The sequence below is a fragment of the Gekko japonicus genome, unplaced genomic scaffold, assembly GCF_001447785.1.
Source record: "Gekko japonicus isolate JY-2015 unplaced genomic scaffold, Gekko_japonicus_V1.1 scaffold1055, whole genome shotgun sequence".
NCBI classification, from domain to species: domain Eukaryota; kingdom Metazoa; phylum Chordata; class Lepidosauria; order Squamata; family Gekkonidae; genus Gekko; species Gekko japonicus.
Genome location: NW_015169808.1, coordinates 152349 through 164052, shown reverse-complemented (window position 1 = coordinate 164052; position 11704 = coordinate 152349).

Genomic DNA, 11704 nt, shown 5'->3' with positions numbered 1-11704 from the left:
AGGAAGGAAGGAAGGAAGGAAGGAAGGAAGGAAGGAAGGAAGGAAGGAAGGAAGGAAGGAAGGAAGATGTTTTTAGTGTTTGTGATTCAGAACAAACAAATAAATGCATGCCATTTGGGAAAATAATTTTCCTACTGATAGAAGGTAAACACTGTGAGGGAAAATAGCCAGAAAGGGATGGCCACAGGAGAGCTTTAGTGTAGTGGTTAAGGACTCTAATCTGGGAGAACTGGGTTTGATTCCTCACTCTTCCACTTGCAGCTTGGGCCTTGGGCAAGCCATAGTTCTGTCAGAGCTGTCCTTTTTTTGTTTGTTGTGGGGAGGGGAAGGGAAAGGAGTTTGTAAGCCGCTCTGAGACTCCAAGTGAAAGGCTGGGTATAAATCCAATCTCTTCTCTTCTTCTCTTTGTTGGTATGAATATTTAGCAAATCCTTTGAACTATCATATTGTTTTTATCATTCTTGTAATTTCTATGTGAATTTATTTGTAGGTGATAGATAACAGAAACTAACATTTTGACAATTTATTATTCACAACAAATTTTTAAAATGTTAAAAACCTGCAAGGTGGGAGCCCTCCTCCTGACCTTTCCTGGGAGGCTGTTCTACAGAGAAAGAGCAGCAAATTTCTGCTGATACGGACTGAAAAGTATGCAGACGGAGAGTGATTTCAGCTAAGCATACCTTTATTTGGTTGAGAACAAAGACAACTGGCCGGCTCGCAGGCCGGCTTATATTCATTCAGAAAACCCACCACCAACTCACCTAAACACACACCCCACTCCCGATAGGCTATTTACAGTAACCGAGAGACCTATTGGCCTTCCGGCTGGGACCTAGCCCTGTCATTGGGCCTGGCTAGGATCCTAGTGGTCCTTTGTCTTGCGACATGAAGCTATGAAGGTTTGAGCCTGGCCAGCCCGGGCAAGTCCGGGCATGTTCCCCCCGCCCAGAGCACATTTCCAGGCCCCACCGGGAGGTTGGCATCTGCACTCGCCTAGAGCTCAGACCGGCCCTGCCTACTGCACAGGAGAAGTTGACCTCAGGTCATGGAGGCCTTTAAAGGCAGGCATTAGTACCTCAAATTAGGCCTAGAAAGTGATGGTGAGTGAAGGGGCCTTTAGTTGGGAGTAGTATGGTTCCAAAGTGGGCTCTTGGTAACAAGCAGCCTGCCTGATTTTGCACCAGCTGAAAATTGTCTACCAAAATATCTTCAAGGGCAGCCCCATGTAGAGTGTGCTACAGTAATTTAGCCTTTAGGTTACTGAAGCATGGATCAGATGGATCAGCATGGCCAGATCAGGCATCTGCAAAAAGGGAGCCACTTTCCTTACTAAAAGAAGCTGGAAGAAAGCATTTTTTGTTGTCATGAAACCTGTTTCTCCAGTAGGAGACCAAGACTCGATAAGACTCAAAACAGAGCATTTCAGCAGAGGTTGTACTACACTGATTGGTACGGAGTACAATCTCATTTAAAGCAGCAGCCTTGCAATCTGCATTTCCTTTGCCTTATCTGGCTTGAGTTCCATTTTGGATTCCACTTCCATTTATTCAGTTCATTCTCCCTCAGCCACCAGATCACCATGTTCGGACACTTGCTCAGGGCCTTGTGAACCCTGATTGCTTGTCCTAACGTGGCTGTGCCTCATTATGTTCGGCAACGGAAATGAGAAGCGGTGTATCAAAAACCCAGAGAAATGCATCAAACTTAGTGATAAATGCAGGTGATTTTTTAAAACCGCGGCTGTGCCTCATTATGATCAAGAAAGCAGCAAAGGCAGGGGACAGACTGACTTCCCTTACATACTTGGGGGTCTTCCTACATATGCAGAAAAATATGACAGTGTAGATTAACAAAATCTGACAAAATAAGAGGAACTGTGTGACAGTCATAGAGAGGAGGTGGGAGAGAAATCAGCCTCCCTATAATAGACAGTCCTACAGAATCTCAGAAGAAGAGATTCGGGGGGGACGGATGACGACAGGATTTCTATATTGTTGGGTCCTCTGTGATTCTACTTGGGCCTCCCACTTGTTGACACCAGATTATGCATTGTTTTAGAACTCTCTTCATTTTATGCTTGTGAACTGCAGGTCAAATCTCATAGTTGCATGCCTCAGTGTCCAAACCAAAGTACAAAATATAAGCTTGAAGGGCATATGATTCCTTCGGCAACGGAAATGAGAAGCGGTGTATCGAAAACCCAGAGAAATGCATCCTTAGTGATAAATGCAGGTGATTTTTAAAAACCGCTATACTATGTATTGCTTTTTCCTAGTCAGAATATAAATGGGAATGAAATAGACTACCAATGGGATACCAGTGAATAGCAAAAGTTTTTCTAAAGAAAGAAAAGCAGAACAAACCAAGCCAAACCAAGCCAAAGTCTTCAGGTCAGAAAGTGAATAGTCTCTTTTTCTCTTTTTGCCATGATTCTTCAGCATGAGCACTGTTTGGGAGTCCGTTGCTACCCACTCCCTGCCCCTGCCTGCACCAGAACTGCAAGGAACTGCAAGGGGAAGATCAAATGGATTAGACACTGAGCAAAGCACTTGGGGGACAGAAGATGTTTGAAGCCAAACCGCAGGCACATTTGTCAAGCTCTTAAAAAATAGAAGTGCAGGATCAAAGCAGGAGAGAAGGACAAATATTAACATTTGTCACCTACTATTACTTTTGATGTGCTTCTTTTTGCATTTTGTGGACAGCCAAGTAATACAGGAAAGACTCTTTGTGGCCTCAGGAAAAAAATAATAATGGCAATATTGCCAAAATAAGGAAGTCTTAAATGAAGGCTAGGGCTCCACGCACATTTTTGTCCTCAAAAGTATATCAGGTTATTGTGGCACCTCAGTCTCCTGCCATTAACAGAACTTTACCTTAAAGTTTTTACCATAAATGTGCATTAAAAAAATTATTTTTCTGAAACTGTTTGCATTTTAATAACATTTATATAAAAATAGTAATTCGACAAATAGTTCCTCTACCTCTTCGAAACCCAGCAATGTCATAAGTCTATGTTCATGTAAACATTTTTAGATCCTCTCTTCTGTCTCTCCACTTGCCATCCAAGTAATCTTAATAATTAATTCCAGTGTGCCAGCATTATCTGGGCCCTGATGATCCATACCACACGCCTATTAAGATCCAGTCTGTCACTGAGGGGTTTTTTCTGGCCTTTCTCCAAGGAGTTTAGGGAGCATAATTCTGTTTCCTTAATTTTATTTTCAGAACAATCCTAGGAGGCAGGTTAGCCTAAGAAACAGCGACTTAGTCAAGATCAGAGCTTCACTGAGTAAGGATTTGAACGTAGGTATCCTCAGTTGTAATCCAGCACTCAGTTGTCATCCAGCACTGTGCCACTCTGCCTCCATCTAAATATAATCTTATGTATATTTTTCTTTTTCTTTTATAAACCTCTGGTATAATCAATGGGCTTTCCCGCATGCTTCACTTACTCCTGGTTTTCTTGGAAGTTGATCCACAAGCATTGGAATATATTTGGGCATGGATGTTCAGCACATCTGCCCTCCCTGTGCATGTTCACAGTTGTGGAGTCAGTTTATTTTCTTCTGCACATGCCTTCAATAATGAGGATTTTCAAGGGAGGCTGCTATTGGTGGTACCATCAGTAGCATCACAGCACCCCTCTTGAAAAAAGCACTAAAACATGGATATATCACTGGAACAGTAAGCTTAGCACATTCTCTCAATTCCGAGCATTCATTTTTTAAAAGTAAGTCTCTAGCTCCTTCCCTCACAGAGATATAAGGAAAAAAGCACATCTCTGCAAGAGAACAGGATATAGACTTTTTTTTAAAAAAAAAATGAAAGCTGGAAATTCAGAGAACATGCTAAGCCTATTGTTACAATGCTCCAGCAAAACATCTATATTTTAGTGCTGGGGTTTTTTTTTAAAAAAGAAAGCACTGTCTTCAGGGAAGGAGGGGGAGGAGAGGGAGTGGTTTGACCACGACAGACCAATAATCAAACAGTGGGTTGGTGGTGGGTGGGACAAAGAAAACTGAAAGAGACATTATGCATGAGGAAAAAAGCAGAGCCACTGACAGAGGGGGGCTGGGGGGGACAAAATTCAGAGAGCCCAAGTCAGCTAGGGGGCCCTTGAAGCCAGCGTCATGTGGCATCCAGTGAAATGTCTATTTATTTTAATACAGTTCTGGCTGCAGCCACTAGGGGTGCAGGGAAGTCTGAGTATAGCAAAGGGCAATGTATGATGGGCTAGACTTGCCTTTCTCCAAGATGGAAACAACTTGCCTAACTGCTAATGCTCCTAAGCCCATCAACCAAACCAGCACTGAAGCAAGACAAGACAGCATGCTGATGGCTGATACAGTAATTGCCAGACTACAGGTAATTTTCTCTAATAGTCGATCCTTCCTCTCTTCCTTTTCTTGCAACCAGCTCAGCCAGATCTTGCAAAGCAGGAGCTAAGTTCTTGCAGCAAGATATAACAACCTTTCCCTCTATTTTCCTTAATTTCTTTCTCTTTTCCCCATGTTTTTCTCATTCATTTCTCTCTCCCTCCACCTAATTTTTCCATGTCTTTCTGCCCTCCTTTATTTTCAAGTCTAGCTCTCAATGTACTTAACAGCAGTATAGTAGCAAACCTTTGTTAATATTATGAAGAGAAAGGGTGGTGGAGGTGGTTAATATTTCCCCATGATCTAATGAAGTAGTAAAAGGATGCTTCCCCCTCCTCCACCCATTACATGTATGGTAATGGAACGTTAATCTGTTTTAGTGGTTATACATGTGAAACAGATGTTAGAATTTCCAGTTCAGGTATGGGTTGTTATCATTATTATTGTGTTGTTGAAAGATCTAACAGCCCTTTGTACTATCATTAAAAATTAGATTTATAACATATGGCATACCTAGTCTTTCTCCCCAGTGGGTTGTATTGTTCTCCTGTCCTACATTTAAGCTCACAACAACCCTGTGAGGTAGCTCTGGCTGAGAATGTGTCACCCAGCAACCTTCCATGGTGGCTTGTGAATGTAAGTATTAGAGACACATGAGAGGTTACTTAAAAGCTCTCTTACTACATGTTGTCTGTCCTGAAGATAGCCTGGTTCAAGGTGTTTCAGTTCCCTTCGGTTTTGGCACTGTGATTTCCATCATCATTCTGGGTTGGGTGGCTAGTTTTCAGACATGTAGCATTATTTTCTGATTTATGCCTGCCACAAACAGAGAACCTTAGCTTCTATCGCAAATAGCACGGGTGGTGGTAGTTTGTCTCACCTGGGACAGGATTTTCCCATGTCTTTCAACTTTGGCCCTGGAACTCCCACAATCTTCCTGCAGCTGGTGGCCAATTTTGAGTCACCTAGTTTTATTCTCTGATGAGTTATGCCTGCCAGCATGGTGTAGTAGTTAAGGTATGAGACCAGGATATCAAATCCCCACTTTGCCGTGGAAGCTTGCTGGGTGACCTTTGGCCATTCCCACACTTTACCTTGCAGAGTTGTTGTGAGGATAAAATGGAGGAGAGGAGAATAATGCGAGTGGCTCTGGGGGTCTCATTTAAGGTTGCCAACCTCCAGGTGGCAGCTGGAGATCTCCTGTTATTACAATTAATCTCCAGATGACCCAAAATTATTTCCCCTGGAGAAAATGGCTGCTTTGGAGGGTGGACTGTATGACATTATACCCTGCTGAGGTCCTTCCCCTCCCCAATTCCGCCCTCCTCAGGCTCCACCCCCAAATTCTCCAGGTATTTCCCAACCCAGAGCTGGCAACCTTGTCCCCATTGGGGAGAAAGGCAGAATATAAATAAGGTAAATAAACAAATAGATGAGCAGACAGGCCAATTCTTTTATTACTATAGATTCATAGTGACAGCATGCCAAGTTATTTGTTTTGTTATAATATTTGGTCTGGATCTGGGTCAGGGGGGAGCCCAGGTGGAATTTTTGTCAAGGGTCCATGGTGGTTCTCGGTAGCCCTGGAGAAAAAGCCAACTCAAAATCAGCCTCCAGAAAAATATTGGTGTAAAAGTGGTCTCAAAAGAACCAGGGGGGAAAAAAACAGGAGAAAAACAAAAAACCCAAAGTGAAAACTAAAGGCCCCCAAGTGTGGGAAGAAATCACGGGATAAACTGAAGAAGTATGAGATTAGAACTGATGAGAAAACCCCATGTGGAAAAGGCCCAAGTCTCTCCAGCCATTTAGATCACTGAGTGTATGTAATCTAATGTTTTCATTAAAAATATAGAATGATGAATCCTTTTAGCTATCTTATACAAGAATCCAAATAGTTCAGAATCAAAATTGTCATACTACTTTTTCCTGTGCTTAAATGGAAGGTTGGAAGAGAAATCTGCATCATGACTTATTTCAGTTTAAATTATACATTTCTTCTTCAGGCAGACTAAAGGAAAGACAAAATTTCAGATCCATTCTTGACCCAGAGATGCGCTGAAGTCTCAGCTGACTGGGCGCCGGTTTTGTTTTCCTCACTCTCTCAATCAGGTGGTTTTCAAGCCTGTCCTGACATCCAGAGCAGCAGAAATCCAATTAGAATCCCAGCCCTGCCGCTAGTTTTATGAGCAACTTGATCCATACTGAGAGATTTACTGGTCTAGGTCCTCTGTATTTCTCTGCATAAGGCAAGATGCACAACAAGAACAATAGCTCAGCCTTAGTTTAAGAAACCTAGTCACTGTCAAATGTGGTAAATCATCTTTAAGGCAAACACTGTTAAAGTTTTCAAGATAAATTCATTCTCTTGTGATGATGTGGTCATATGGAATGCCATGAGGATATGGGCAAAGATTCAAAGCAGTAAAATCACATTAGGTAAGATATAGCTGCCTCTTATTGGGATTTCAGAGAATGTTGGCACCAAGACGGCAAACCAGATAACCCTTAAAAGGGCAAGTAAGCCTGATACATGTTCTTTGATACAGCTTCACCTTCATATTTGAATGCTCTTTCCAAACAATTTTAATGCAAGAAATACAAATAAATGTAACACTTTTTTTGTGTGTATATTGCCCTGTTCACATGTTACAGTGAACACTTGTACAACCTGCCTATACATGCATACATCTGTATAATAAAGAGCCAATGTGTGTTCACTTTACAAATGAAACCAAGGACCAGTACTTGGATAAATTTGGGGGTTGTATCACACATTCAGCTGCACATGCGTCACATAAGAACAGTCCTGCGGGTCAAACCAGTGGACCATCTAGTCCAGCATCCTGTCTCACACACTGGCCAATCAGGGCCTCTGGACATCTAACAACAGTGCATAGAGGACAAGGACTTCCCCTGATGTTGACTCCTGGTACTGGGATTCAGAGGTTAACTGCCTCTGAATGTGGAGGTTCCCTTTAGCCACCATGGCTAGTAGCCACTCCATGAATATGTTTAATCACTTCTAAAGATGTTTGTGCCTGTGGGCATCGCTACATCCTCTGGCAGTGAATTCCAATTTTTAATCACTCACTGTGTAAAGAAATATTTCCTTTTGTACACCCTGAATCCATCAGCTTCAATGGATGTCCTCAAGTTCTAGCATTTTGGGAGAGGGAGAAAAGTTATCTTTGGGTGCGTTCAGACGGGCAGCTAATACCGCAATTGACCCGGCTTTAATTTGGTCCCAATCTTTTTTATCTGGAATTGCACGACCAGACAGCTCCCCTTACCGCACGCGCACTCTGCGGTGGATTGTCTAGACGGCATCCACCTGAAGGAGCCGCGAGGTCAGGTTTTTTAAAAAAAATTGTTTGCGCATGTGCATCCACTCCTCAATGTGTACTTGCTTTTCTGTGAATGTGCGGAGTTGAATGATTAAAGCACCGCCAGCCAGTGGTACTTCTCTCTAGAAACCTTTTTAATTAATGCAGTACATAAAATTCACTGTCCATTTAGAAACATGAAATTGTCCGGAACGTTTGAGTGTAGCTCTGCAACTGTCGTTCGTTTGCATGTTTATGTGCATATCACTAAGAATTTTTTAAATAAAAAATAAAATAAAAATAAATAAATTAAAACAAGTATGCCTTCCTGAACCTTGTAAGTATGAACCTTAAAAATAAATAAATAATTGAACATCAACAAAGCTATTGCTCAGCTCTTGCATTTTTTCTAGTTTAGTTTTTAAATTTACCTTTGATTGTTGTACTCCCCTTCTCTACCACTGGAGCAAGACTTCCAAGATTTTTTTTAATGCAGCAAACACAAATATTGCTAAACCCTTTAAGGAGGTTATTTTTCCCATCACACAATGCACCTATCACAAAGGGATGGAAAATTGTAATACTCATGCTAGATTAGGACTAGATTTGGGCTACCATATCTACCACGTTAAGGCAAAAACCAAAACAAAACACTGTTTCTCTGAGCAAGTGGAAATATACCATGGGGATTTAATCTTGCCCTGCTAATACAGAAATCAGGCAAACAAGTTTACACTCTTAAAGATCTCTCTCTCTCTCTCTCTCTCTCTCTCTCTCTCTCTCTCTCTCGTTTAATTTCCCTTTAATAATATTTGACTGAGTCTGGCTGAAATCCTAGCAAGCATAGGAATGATTTTTGAATGAGTTCTTAATCTATATTTTTCTTAATGAAAAGCTAAAAAGAAAGTGATTTAGCCGTTTCAAACATATGGATGATTAAAACTGGTTATGCAGGTTTTATCTGTCTGCCCTTGCACAATGTTGCTCTTGTAAAACTTTGTACTATAATATGTGAACTCACAATGCCCTCAAAACATGAAGTTCATTTCCTGGGCATTACATCAAAATTGTTTCTTTGGTATTGTAAAAAATGAAGGTCTAGTAAGACGTGGCTCAGTCATTTTCACTGAGGGGGAGAACATAGTAATAAAAGTGCTGAAGTGCAAATAGAGTTAAAGGAAGTTTCTGAAAACTTGCTTCACACCTATACAGACAGAGCACAAGATGACTACCGGGCATGAAAAGGTATTTGCAATAAAAGAAACTGGTTTATTACAGAGGAAATTGTGAACGGACTAAAATGATTGTCATCAAGTTTATTGCAAAGGAATTCTGTTTATGTTGTGATCACCAAAGATGAATCAAAACAGTTGGGTCCATGATGAATCCGTGGCTTTCGGAGTACGGGCGCTTTCACATATGCTGAATAATGCCATTTCAATCCACTTCAGTGATATTTGCAAGTGGATTTTGGCATTTCAGACAGTAAAATCCAGTTGCAAAGTACATTGAAAATGGATTGAAAGTGTGTTATTTAGCATGTGTGAAAGTGCCCTCACTTAAACTGTGTTTCTAAATGGTTAATTCAAAAAGACCACTCCTTTCTCCAGTGGGAACCCAAAGAGGCTAAAATGGTTTATTTGATGAGGATGCCACCTTAATACTCTAGGAAAGACCAAATGAAGACTTCTGCAGCTTAAAAGATATGAAGGTTGTAGAATTAATTATATAAGTAGTTCTGCAGATAAAACTTTCCTTTTAAGAAGCTGAATATCTTGTGTAAATAAGAATAAGTGGATCTGGTATAGCAATAGAGCATTTTCACAGTTTTACTATTATATCATTACTGCCTGGAATCAAAAGCACTTTCTGTTTGTAATTAGATTTTTCTCCACAGAAAATTTCTGAACAAGTACTGTAAGAATCATTCATTCTAAGAATGAAATGGCTGGCTCCCATCGCAGGCGGGCACAGAATGAGAGTAGCCAACACCACTCACTGAGAGAATCAAAGGCAGACTTTATTTATTTTACTGTAAGATAAGGATCTGCAGCAGCCAAAGTGGCAACACTCACCTCTCCCCACTGGGTCACAGTGCAGGCTACTGATGGGATACAGACAAGTCAGGTCTCCTCTTTCAGTTCATCCCTGGTATTCCAGGCAAGGTCACCCTGGCTCCAAGCCATGACCTCTCAAGTTGTATAGTTCCCCCTGGTTCCTCCTTGCCAAACATCTACTGATGTTTGAGGGCGGTGTGCCAAGTCCTTTTCCCCTAGCCACTTTGGGTCAAGGATATTGGCAACCTCCAAGGGGTTCTTGTCCCAGTTCGATAAAGACCCTGTAGCCTGAGATCAGGAATTGCCCACTGATTGTTCAAATGAAGGCTTGAGGTGCAGTGACCTGAAGAGGGAAGGAGAAAATTCATGGGCCATATCCTTCTTCTTTTACCTTCAATCTTTCCCAACATCAGGGTCTTCTCCAGTGAGTGCTCCCTTCTCATTTGGTGGCCAAAGTATTTGAGCTTCAGCTTCAGTATCTGGCCTTCCAGGGAACAGTCAGGGGTGATTTATTTTAGGATTGACTGATTTGATCTCCTGGCAGTCCAAGGGACTCTCAAGAGTCTTCTCCAGCACCATAATTCAAAAGCATTTATTTTTTGGCACTCGGCCTTCCTTATGGTCCAACTCTTGCAGCCATATATTACTACTGGGAATACCATTGCTTTGACCATACGAACTTTTGTTGGCAGGGTGATGTCTCTACTTTTTATTATGCTGTCTAGGGTGGCATATAAAATAGTAAATAGTATGACAGTCGACTACCCCACACACATAAACTGTGCTATACCAGATCATGTACTGTTAAGTGTAACTCCTCACTTTATTGTCACAGTCACTCAGATGATGAAGAATGATCATGGTGTAGTAGTTAGAATGTCAGATTAAGATCTAGGAGACCCATGTTTGAATTCCCACTCTGCTATGAAAGTTGCCTTCGGCCAGTCACTCTTTCACAGTCTCACCTTAGAGTCAAAATGCATGGGTATAGAATTGCACAGAAAATAAACTCTCCTGGGTCTCTCTCTCTTTCCCCCTGTATTTTATCAATATTCTAATTCTCTTACTAGATTTCCCATCAGTCAGACTGCTTTTGCTGAAATGTTGTGCTTAGTGCTAAGTTCTAAGGAAAAGTTTAAAAATTATTTTTTTAAAAATAATTGAGTTCTGTTTTAGCTCCAGTTTTTGTCTTTTCCCCCTTATATTTCCTGTTTGTTATTATTACTTGTTTTGTTTCATTTTTGTTTCTTATTGAAAACCACTTGCATAGAAATTAAATAATGTAACAAATGTATGTGCTCGTTCCTATCTGTTGTCCTTTGCAGCAGTTTCTTTAACTAAGATGGACTCTGGACTTTTTGTTCCATTAAAACACTATCATCTGGTGAAAAATACCTGATTAATGGAAAACAAACAAGTCAAGCATTTTTCCAGGGTTCTAACATCATAATTCTATCAATACACCTAATTTTCAATCTGTGGATACTTAAATCTGTAGTCTGGAGCCCTGAACAGAGAAGACTTTTTTCTACAAACCTGAAAAATGCCCCAGGTTTGCAGAAAAAATGAAATATAAAACAAAAAATACATTGGGGGTGTTAATCCCCACAAATAATAGCACCAGCACCTGTAAAAAATGAATGTCATTGCTATGCAACTACACAGCATTGTCACCCTTCAAGCTTTGGTTTCTGTCAGTAAAAGGCAGGGGGAGGGGGCAGGGCTCCTCTGTCCTTTGTCAGAGGACTTATTGGGGCAGGCCTGGAAGCAGCCACCAGGTGACTTGCCACCACATGACTTGCATGACTCACTCAGGTCTGGCTGCTTGCTATAGTGCACCCATACCATAGTTGTGGGTAGAGGCCTTATGGACCTAGCCTACCTTCAGATTGGAAACATGGAGTGAGAGGAGGCTGAATCTATGGCCAGATACCCTAACTTT